This window comes from Mytilus californianus, unplaced genomic scaffold (assembly GCF_021869535.1).
Source record: "Mytilus californianus isolate M0D057914Y unplaced genomic scaffold, xbMytCali1.0.p SCAF_7, whole genome shotgun sequence".
Classification (NCBI taxonomy): Eukaryota; Metazoa; Mollusca; class Bivalvia; order Mytilida; family Mytilidae; genus Mytilus; species Mytilus californianus.
The window spans coordinates 104992773-105004887 of record NW_026262723.1 but is presented as its reverse complement, the minus strand read 5'-3'; the positions used below and the strand labels follow the sequence as shown (position 1 = coordinate 105004887).

The window sequence follows — 12115 nt, the reverse complement described above, 5'->3', positions numbered from 1 at the left end:
GTCAGAACCTCATAAGGAACATTCATGCCATGTTTGGTTTCATTCCATTCAGTGGTTCTCTAAAAGAAGACATTTGTATGTATTTCCCATAGGGTCCTATGTTAAACTAAGTCCCCCGCTGGCGGCCATCTTGGATGATGGACCGACTGCAAAGTAACAACACTTGGTCAGCATCTCATACGGAACATTCATGCCATGTTTGGTTCCATTCCATTCAGTGGTTCTCTAAAAGAAGACATTTTTATGTATTTCCCATAGGGTCCTATGTTAAACTAAGTCCCCCGCTGGCGGCCATCTTGGATGATGGATCGGCTACAAAGTAACAACACTTGGTCAGCACCTCATAAGGAACATTCATGCCATGTTTGGTTTCATTCCATTCAGTGGTTCTCTAAAAGAAGACATTTGTATGTATTTCCCATAGGGTCCTATGTTAAACTAAGTTCCCCGATGGCAGCCATCTTAGATGATGGATCGGCTACAAAGTAACAACACATGGTCAACACCTCATAAGGAACATTCATGCCATGTTTGGTTTTATTCCATTCAGTGGTTCTCTAAAAGAAGTCATTTGTATGCATTTCCCATAGGGTCCTATGTTAAACTAAGTCCCCCGCTGGCGGCCATCTTGGATGATGGATCGGCTACAAAGTAACAACACTTGGTGAGCACCTCATAAGGAACATTCATGCCATGTTATGTTTTATTCCATTCAGTGGTTCTCTAAAAGAAGTCATTTGTATGCATTTCCCATAGGGTCCTATGTTAAACTTAGTCCCCCGCTGGCGGCCATCTTGGATGATGGATCGGCTACAAAGTAACAACACTTGGTCAGCACCTCATAAGGAACATTCATGCCATGTTTGGTTTCATTCCATTCAGTGGTTCTCTAGAAGAAGTTAAAAATGTAAAAAGTTAACGCCGACGACGGACGACGACGGACGACGCCGGACGACGACGGACGACGGACGACGGACGCCAAGTGATGAGAAAAGCTCACTTGGCCCTTCGGGCCAGGTGAGCTAAAAAAAGAAATAACTGTCATTATCAATAGCAATGGATGCAACTGAGTGTGAGTCACAATGCCAATGCTTATATGACATATTCATGAATGATAGATCCAAAAGTACAGAAAAAGGTAAAAATCTTAAATAAAATTTTGACACAGAGAAATATCTTACCTGTATGTAAAATTGATAGTATATAGTATAATAAAAAATTGTTGAAACTCAAAAGGCAACACTTTATTAAACCTGTAATATGCAAAAGTTTCAAGGTCAATAGACAACATCTAAGGGGTAAAACCAAAATATATCACCACAGAATTGAGTAATGACAATATTTTACAAATGCTTACCTAATATTATTGACTTAACATTTAGTGGTTCTCTTAAACTGACCTATCAGAAAACTTTAACATGTACACTATGGACAAGTTTGGAAGTCAATGGACCAGGGCTGAGGTGGCTTGGCTGAATAACCTCCATTGAAAAGAGATGTGTCAATGCTATTACAAGAGAATACCAACTTTCTCTAACCTACCATCAATGGTTTCCTTCTGACTGACCGTATCACAAACTAACTTGTCAGCTATGGACAAGTTTGGAAGTCAATAGATCAGGACTGAGGTGGCATGGCCAAATAACCTCCACTGAAAAGAGATCTGCCAATGCTATTAAAAGGGAATACTAAATTTCTCTGACCTACCATAAATGGTTTCCTTTCAACTGACTTAATTACAAACTTTAATTTGTAAGCAATGGGCAAGTTTGGAAGTCAATGACATTGGATCAGGACTAAGGTGGCATTCCCAAGTAACCTCAATGGAAAAGAGATGTATGATGCTTATACAAGTACATACCAAATTTCACTGAGCTACCTTAAATGATTTCCTTCAAACTGACCTAATCACAAACTTTAACAATTGTTGTTGAAGAAAACATATATATATTTAACTTAGATTTGTGAAATTATGGTAAGATACAAAATTCTCTTTTAATTTAAAGCATGAAAACAAATTGCTATATCTTTTTAACACAAAAACTATGAGAATTTCATATTTCAAATAAGTTAAGCTGGTTGACATAATTGAAAGATGAATACAGTATCATGGCATAAGCAATAGAACAAGTGCTTCCACTAACTTCGAAATGATAAAAGAAGACATTTGTATGTATTTCCCATAGGGTCCTATGTTAAACTAAGTTCCCCGATGGCAGCCATCTTAGATGATGGATCGGCTACAAAGTAACAACACATGGTCAACACCTCATAAGGAACATTCATGCCATGTTTGGTTTTATTCCATTCAGTGGTTCTCTAAAAGAAGTCATTTGTATGCATTTCCCATAGGGTCCTATGTTAAACTAAGTCCCCCGCTGGCGGCCATCTTGGATGATGGATCGGCTACAAAGTAACAACACTTGGTGAGCACCTCATAAGGAACATTCATGCCATGTTATGTTTTATTCCATTCAGTGGTTCTCTAAAAGAAGTCATTTGTATGCATTTCCCATAGGGTCCTATGTTAAACTTAGTCCCCCGCTGGCGGCCATCTTGGATGATGGATCGGCTACAAAGTAACAACACTTGGTCAGCACCTCATAAGGAACATTCATGCCATGTTTGGTTTCATTCCATTCAGTGGTTCTCTAGAAGAAGTTAAAAATGTAAAAAGTTAACGCCGACGACGGACGACGACGGACGACGCCGGACGACGACGGACGACGGACGACGGACGCCAAGTGATGAGAAAAGCTCACTTGGCCCTTCGGGCCAGGTGAGCTAAAAAAAGAAATAACTGTCATTATCAATAGCAATGGATGCAACTGAGTGTGAGTCACAATGCCAATGCTTATATGACATATTCATGAATGATAGATCCAAAAGTACAGAAAAAGGTAAAAATCTTAAATAAAATTTTGACACAGAGAAATATCTTACCTGTATGTAAAATTGATAGTATATAGTATAATAAAAAATTGTTGAAACTCAAAAGGCAACACTTTATTAAACCTGTAATATGCAAAAGTTTCAAGGTCAATAGACAACATCTAAGGGGTAAAACCAAAATATATCACCACAGAATTGAGTAATGACAATATTTTACAAATGCTTACCTAATATTATTGACTTAACATTTAGTGGTTCTCTTAAACTGACCTATCAGAAAACTTTAACATGTACACTATGGACAAGTTTGGAAGTCAATGGACCAGGGCTGAGGTGGCTTGGCTGAATAACCTCCATTGAAAAGAGATGTGTCAATGCTATTACAAGAGAATACCAACTTTCTCTAACCTACCATCAATGGTTTCCTTCTGACTGACCGTATCACAAACTAACTTGTCAGCTATGGACAAGTTTGGAAGTCAATAGATCAGGACTGAGGTGGCATGGCCAAATAACCTCCACTGAAAAGAGATCTGCCAATGCTATTAAAAGGGAATACTAAATTTCTCTGACCTACCATAAATGGTTTCCTTTCAACTGACTTAATTACAAACTTTAATTTGTAAGCAATGGGCAAGTTTGGAAGTCAATGACATTGGATCAGGACTAAGGTGGCATTCCCAAGTAACCTCAATGGAAAAGAGATGTATGATGCTTATACAAGTACATACCAAATTTCACTGAGCTACCTTAAATGATTTCCTTCAAACTGACCTAATCACAAACTTTAACAATTGTTGTTGAAGAAAACATCCCATAATCATAGCACTACAAACTGCTCCGAGTCTGAAAAGACCAGTTTTTGTGCTCGACCAGTAAAGTCAAGCACACATTTTACTCGACTAGTCTCGACATTGTCTCGACAGTACTTAACTGTACTTAATTGTACTCAACTAGGTCTCGACTTTACTTAATTAGTCTGATTCAGTACTTGATGATCTTGGTGTAGTCTGAAATGGTCTTAACCAAGGCTCAACCAGTCTCGACTAGTCTTGACTCAGTCTCAACCAGTCTCGACCTGTCTCGACTAGTCTCGACCTTCAAATTAGGTCTTCACTGGTGTAAATCAGCTCATCTAACTAAATTATATATAGATCTTACAAAATACCAGTCTATTTGGTAGATTGATTCATTGCTGTGAAATGAAAGAATTTAATTAATAGGTAAAAAAAAAGATTAAATTCAGATAGGCATCTTTAATTTATTTTATAACTTTTTCAAATCAACTAGGATTTTCAACAAACTATACAGCTAGCTTAGTAATATATTGATCTTACTGAATCATAGGTCATTATGTAGTTTGGTGTATTGCTGTCAAATTAAAGGATTAAATTAATCTAGGTAAAAAAGCTAGAATTTGGAGTTAGGACTATATTCAGATAGTACACTATAATTCTTTTAATTGCTTTGTCAAATCAACTTGGATTTTCATCAAACTATACAACTATCTTAGTAATATATTGATCTTACTGGATCCCAGGTTGTTATGTAGTTTGGTGTATTGCTGTCAAATTTAAGAATTAAATTAATCTAGGTCCAAAAAGCTAGGATTTGCAGTTCAGACAAAATAGAGATAGTACACTATAATTTTTTTTATAACTTTTTCAAATCAACTAGGATTTTCATCAAACTATACAGCTATCTAAGTAATATATTGATGTTACTGAAACCCAGGTCATTGTGTAGTTTGGTGTATTGCTGTCAAATTTAAGAATTTAATTAATCTAGATAAAAAAGCTAGGATATTTGAAATATATCTTTTATTATAATTTGGGATAAAGTATATATGATATAGTTATATAATTTCTTAAATGTTTTATCCCTTTTTTATATATATATATATAATATGAATATATCAAAAAGGGATCAAACTTTAAAGAAATTATTAAAATATTTCTTCTGATTAGTGGTGATGTATAAAGCAATACCTCCTGCTTGGGGAAACTTATTAAAAAGATCACACAAACCAGAGAGTTTTAAATTCTAAATAACATTCATTCAAAATTGCAACATCCTGTTAAACTTAAATCGCAGGGCTTTTTGAATTCACTAGATAAGTAATACACGAGTTTAAGAAAAGTAGGGCTTTCTTTTTACCTATAAAACTCACTTGTACTGAGGTAATTAAACCATATTAAAGTGGTTCTTGTATGCCATGTCTTTAAATTTGACAAAAATTATTTTTAGATATGATTAAAATACATTTTTACTGTAACTTTGGAACACATTTCCTTTTTTAAAAGGTTATCAAGGATTGTTATGAAAGTTCATGATATTAAATTCTTGTTTTAACAAAAAAAGGTGTCTTTTTTTAAAATTTCACAACCTTTTTCAAATCAGCTTGGTTTTTTATCAAACTTTTCAGCTATCTTTATTATATATTTATCATGCAAAAAAACAGGTTGTTTTGTATATTGGTTTATTACTGTCAAATCTAATGACCTAGTTAATTGGTAAAAAAAGGCTAAAATTTTCAGTTTTGACAAAACTCAGATAGATACCTATAATTTCTAGCTTTTTTTACCTAGATTAATTTAATCCTTAAATTCTAGCTTTTTTTAACTAGATTAATGTAATCCTTAAATTTAACAGCAATACACCAAACTACATAATGACCTATGATTCAGTAAGATCAATATATTACTAAGATAGCTGTATAGTTTGATGAAAGTCCTAGTTGATTTGAAAAAGTTATCAAAAAAATTAAAGTGTACTATCTCTATTTTGTCTGAACTGCAAATCCTAGCTTTTTGGACCTACATTAATTTAATTCTTGAATTTGACAGCAATACACCAAACTTCTTAACAACCTTGGATTCAGTTAGATTAATATAATACCAAGGTAGCTGTATAGTTAGATGAAAATCTAAGTTGATTTGAAAAAGTTATAAAAAGAATTAAAGTGTACTATCTGAATATAGTCCGAACTGCAAATTCAAGCTTTTTTTACCTAGATTAATTTAATCCTTAAATTTGACAGCAATACACCAAACTACATAATGATCTTTGATTCAGTAAGATCAATATATTACTAAGGTAGTTGTATAGTTTGATGAAAATCCTAGTTGATTTGAAAAAGTTATCAAAAAAATTAAAGTGTACTATCTCTATTTTGTCCAAACTGCAAATCCTAGCTTTTTTGACCTAGATTAATTTAATTCTTATATTTGACAGCAATACACCAAACTTCTTAACAACCTGGGATTCAGTAAGATTAATATATTACCAAGGTAGCTGTATAGTTAGATGAAAATCTATGTTGATTTGAAAAAGTTATAAAAAGAATTAAAGTGTACTATCTGAATATAGTCCAAACTGCAAATTCAAGCTTTTTTGACCTAGATTAATTTAATCCTTAAATTTGACAGCAATACACCAAACTACATAATGACCTATGATTCAGTAAGAGCAATATATTACTAAGATAGCTGTATAGTATGATGAAAATCCTAGTTGATTTGAATAAGTTATAAAAAAAATTAAAGTGTACTATCTCTATTTTGTCTGAACTGCAAATCCTAGCTTTTTGGACCTAGATTAATTTAATTCTTAAATTTGACAGCAATACACCAAACTTCTTAACAACCTGGGATTCAGTAAGATTAATATATTACCAAGGTAGCTGTATAGTTCGATGAAAATCTAAGTTGATTTAAAAAAATTATAAAAAGAATTAAAGTGTACTATCTGAATATAGTCCAAACTGCAAATTCAAGCTTTTTTTACCTAGATTAATTTAATCCTTAAATTTGACAGCAAAACACCAAACTACATAATGACCTATGATTCAGTAAGATCAATATATTACTAAGATAGCTGTATAGTAAGATTAAAATCCTAGTTGATTTGAAAAAGTTATCAAAAAAATTAAAAGTGTACTATCTCTATTTTGTCTGAACTGCAAATCCTAGCTTTTTGGACCTAGATTAATTTAAATCTTAAATTTGACAGCAATACACCAAACTTCTTAACAACCTGGGATTCAGTAAGATTAATATATACTACCAAGGTAGTTGTATAATTAGATGAAAATCTGAGTTGATTTGAAAAAGTTATAAAAAGAATTAAAGTGTACTATCTGAATATAGTCCGAACTGCAAATTCAATCTTTTTTTACCTAGATTAATTTAATTCTTAAATTTGACAGCAAAACACCAAACTACATAATGACCTGTGATTCAGTAAGATCAATATATTATTAATATAGCTGCATAGTTTGATGAAAATCCAAGTTGATTTGAAAAAGTTATCAAAAAAATCAAAGTGTACTATCTGAATTTTGTCCAAATGTGCAAATCCTAGCTTTTTTGACCTAGATTAAATTTGACAGCAATACACCAAACTACATAATGACCTTCGATTCAGTAAGATCGATATATTAACAAGGTAGCTGTATAGTTTGATGAAAATCCAAGTTGATTTGAAAAAGTTATAAAAAGATTTAAAGTGTACTATCTGAATATAGTCCGAACTGCAAATTCAAGCTTTTTTTACCTAGATTAATTTAATCCTTAAATTTGACAGCAATACACCAAACTACATAATGACCTATGATACAGTAAGATCAATATATTACTAAGATAGCTGTATAGTTTGATGAAAATCCTAGTTGATTTGAAAACGTTATCAAAAAAATTAAAGTGTACTATCTCTATTTTGTCCAAACTGCACATCCTAGCTTTTTTGACCTAGATTAATTTAATTCTTAAATTTGACAGCAATACACCAAACTTCTTAACAACCTGGGATTCAGTAAGATTAATATATTACCAAGGTAGCTGTATAGTTCGATGAAAATCTAAGTTGATTTAAAAAAATTATAAAAAGAATTAAAGTGTACTATATATATATATCTGAATATAGTCCAAACTGCAAATTCAAGCTTTTTTTACCTAGATTAATTTAATCCTTAAATTTGACAGCAAAACACCAAACTACAGTCCCTGTAACGTAAAAGTTAACACTTTTTTCATTCGGGAATCGTACGTACAGCGTTCGGTCATCGTTCGTATAGAGTTCGGTCATCGTTCGTACATCATTCGTATAGCGTTCGTACAACGTTCGGTCAGCGTTCGTTCATCGTTCGTTCATCGTATGGTAAATGTCATCGTTTAGGGTTTTGTATATCGTATGGTTCATGGTATCGTTAAGCGTTTTGTTTGTCGTATGTAACATGGTATGGTTTAGCGTTTAGGGTTTCGTTTATCGTATGGTTTAGCGTTTAGCGTTTCGTTTATCGTATGGTTTATCATTTAGCGTTTCGTTTATCGTATGGTTTAGCGTTTCATCTATCGTATGGTATATCGTTTTGTTAAGCGTATGATATATGTTAAGGTTTTATTTCAGAAAGTTATTTCAATTATTATTTTTAGTTAAAATAATTTAATATAAATAAATGCGGGATAAAAACAAACACAGTTATTAGTTGGATTGATTGGTAGTTGGTTGCGTACATGTACTTGTATATCCCAAACAACCAAACGGATGCCCCACTTTGGCAAGGTTTTTTTTTACTGCCAGCCGAAAGAAGAACTGTTGTAACCATATTTATATCCCCTTGTCACCCTTTGGACTATATTAGATTGGAAAGATTGGATTGGAAACATTTCACTTGTTAATTAAAGCAAATAAGTTATCTTAATTATTATTTTTTTTTTCATACAAATTGCGTAATTCTTGATGTCTTTTTGTAACTTTGAATCATTGTGTTAATAACATTTTAAATTTGATCTTATAAAATGTTAAAAAAAACTAACCTAAACAATACCCTTAGTTCAATGGAACGTGGACTATCTATTTTACATACAACTTATTTAGTCGTAAAAAAAGTAATGGTTGTAAACGTTTTATCTTCGATTGAGAAACGTTTAGCAATGCAATAAACTTACTTTAAACGTACTATTACTTAATGTAGATTTCGACCTGTATACCATTTCTTACCGATAGAAAAAAAAATCTGCAACTAATATCATTACACTATGGAATACCCTGCTATATAAAACGAAGGGGAAACATTTCCTTCCATCACATTTTGAAATGAGTACATTTGTTGTAACATGAGACCAAATACCGCGAAATATATTAGTCTCTCTCTCTCTCTCTCTCTCTCTCTCTCTCCTCCTCCTCCTTCTCCACGAACTATTTCTTTAATCTAAATATTTCCTTGATACAATAAATGATATATAATGTTCTATAAATGAGGGTTTATATGAGATACATGTTTTATATCTAAATGTATTAAAAAAAGACAAGACATCCATGGCATTTGTTCCCCTCAATGTCAGAGTCTGATATAAACCGAAGATTGCCAGGGATATATAAAAATCGTGAAGACTTCTATGGAACGATATCCATTTGCGCTTAAAAAAGAATTAATTTGCGCCACAACTTAATTACGCCAATTCTTCTTTTGCGTCACTTTCTCTTGAAAACAGCAGCATTCATTTGCACCAATACAACAAGCATTTATTTGCGCAAATGTTATAGACTTATTTGCAAATTTTTGTTCTTATTGCACTAAGGACAAACATTTGCATTAAGGACCTGATGGAATGATAGAATTGACACCAAGAACATGGCATATAGAAGGAGACTTTCTAAAAGTACATAATTTCAAATTTTATAATTACCGGCTTCAGTAATTATAAAGTTATTTAATGTTTTATCGACAGGCGCCACACTCCGTTGATTGTCACCTGTGTAATCGATAGCAATTCGCGATCATGTTCGTTTAACCTTGACCCGTTTTGGATCCACTTGTATACTGATTAAACATGTTTATGGTATTTCAATTTTCTCTTATTTCGTTCGTTTGTTTGTTACTGTCGTATTTATTTTGTGGCACGCGCTGATTAAAAAGTCATTTAACTTCAAAATAATAATATCGATTGACACCAAACTTTATATTTATAAGTTATATACTCATACATGTATCTTCTTATATCGATGTTCTTGGTGGTCTTAAAACATCGTTTTAGTGTCCTTTGTGTAAAAACTTTGTGCTCAGTCCTTTGCGGTATTTCTAAACACCGTTTTGATATTTAATTAATAACTGGATTCCCTCCTCATATTTACGGGCTAGTTTCTGAGTGCTGAATTCATGTATGTGATCTTATTTACCATTCAAAATTATTGTGCACGAGTCATCTGTAAATAGCCTTGCAAAGCATGATTGAACAGCGCGCATTATATTCCCATCTAATTTCTCCATTTTTCTCTATAAAAGCCTGGCGGAATTTATAATCTTCACAACCACGAAAGGTTTCAGAACCTCTATCAGACTCTATCTTCTAAAAAAAAATTCAGACATCCTTTCAAGTGAGTATTCTTATGTTACATGTATATAGGTTAATCGTAAAGAGGTAAATATGGCACAATTAAGTTCTATTTATTGGCGCAATTCATACTACAAGAAAAGAAAAAAATGGGCAAGATTCAAACCTTTTCTAAATGGTAGTTGGCGCAATTTACACCTAACCGTTCTGACAAACCGGTAATTTCGTCGCCCGCGCCGCGGATATGAATTTGACATTAATCTTCCTTCAGTAACTTTACAATACGCAGCCGTGACGTCATTTCCGTATATTGTAGATAGTAAAAAAATGTACGTGTGATATTTACACCAGAAATACCCATTCAAGTGAATTTTATCTTTTAGGAGGACTCCATTTCGGGTAACATTAAATATAAATAAAAATAGAATTACAATTACTATTAAAAAAAATTGATAATAATAAGTTCAAATGTTGCTTTATTAAATGCACCTAGGTACGTATTTGTAAACTTATGTTATTACTTTATTTCATGCATCTTATTTTTGTATTCTTTTTTGGCGTCAATTACTTAATTGTTTTCTAATTGACCTCTTCATAAATCGAAAAACGCATAAATTTTAAACCTAAATACAATCACATGGCATTGAATGATTTCTCCAACTCTAAACTAGTTATAGATGCCTCTGAATTTTTATTTTTCTCGTTGGGTTGCTTGTCCGTTGACGTTTACGCCATATATTTTTTTCGGTATTTGTAAAAAGCCGCTCATCGATCAATTTCACAAGAAATTTAATGAGAAAAATACTCGTAAGGGAGCTACCATTTGATTTTTATGGGGGGGGGGGGACTAGGATGAAAAATTTTGTCCTGCATTTTTTTTTAGCTGTAATTTCTGTCCTGCCTTTTTATTTTTCACTCTATTCGGTCCTGCCTTTTTTTTTAGTTTATCCTGACTATTTATTACCTAAATTGTCGTTCTGACTTTTTTTTTTTTTTGCAAGTGTCTCATCCTGCCTTTTTTTTTTTACTCAAAGCTCCCTAAGTCATGAACTTTAAAGTATAACTTGCTATCAATTTTTGTAGTAAGATTGTTTTGTGAAGAGAGCCCTTCAGGACACTTCATCGTATACGCACAAAGATAAAATTAATGAAACACTGTTTAGCTGTTTATATCATGCAGTGAATTTTGAAAATATGGTTTTAAAAAAACCGGTTATTTCTGTTTAATAATTGTCTGTCCCTTGTTTAAATAATTAGGACATGTGCAACCGGTTATACAACTAGTCAACCATGAATAATCTCAAACAACAAATTTTTTATTGGTTTGTCACAATTGCTTATCAATGTCGTATGGTTTTCGGCAATATTGTAACAATAAGGGTTTATCCTTCAGTATTATAAAATTGCTTTAGTCATTTAATATATTTTATTTTTGTTGTTCATGTATAACATTTTTAGATTGATAATATAATTGCATCATTTTGAAGCATTATTTATATAATTATTTAATATTTATTTAACTTGCGTACCGATTTGATTGGCCAATAACTGTTTAAACACATGACGGCATACTAATATTATACATGAGCGTTTTGGAAAAATTCGGCGGATATTTAATCAACGGTTCCAAGGAAAGTTTTCTTGTAGGGTAAACGAAGGGAGAAAATAGACCTCTAAGGAGTAAAACTTTAAAATTGGTAACCTTTAAATTGTTTAACTTTTCATATTCAGGCTTTCTCCTTAATTGTTAATATGAAGAATCGCATTTAAGGCAAATCTTTTATCATTGTTGCTGTTAAATCAAGGACATGTAATACATGTATTCTATTTTTCTGGATAAACTTATTCACAATGATATATGGAAATTCGGGACGATTTAGAAATTGGCA

At 32.4% G+C, this 12115-nt stretch overlaps 1 protein-coding gene across 1 annotated transcript in view; it reads right to left on the bottom strand.

Moving 5' to 3' along the window:
- The window catches only part of LOC127709614 (uncharacterized), a 401059-nt gene that overhangs the window by 302285 nt on the left and 86659 nt on the right, over positions 1-12115 (bottom strand). The gene's annotated exons all lie outside the window — the stretch shown is intronic.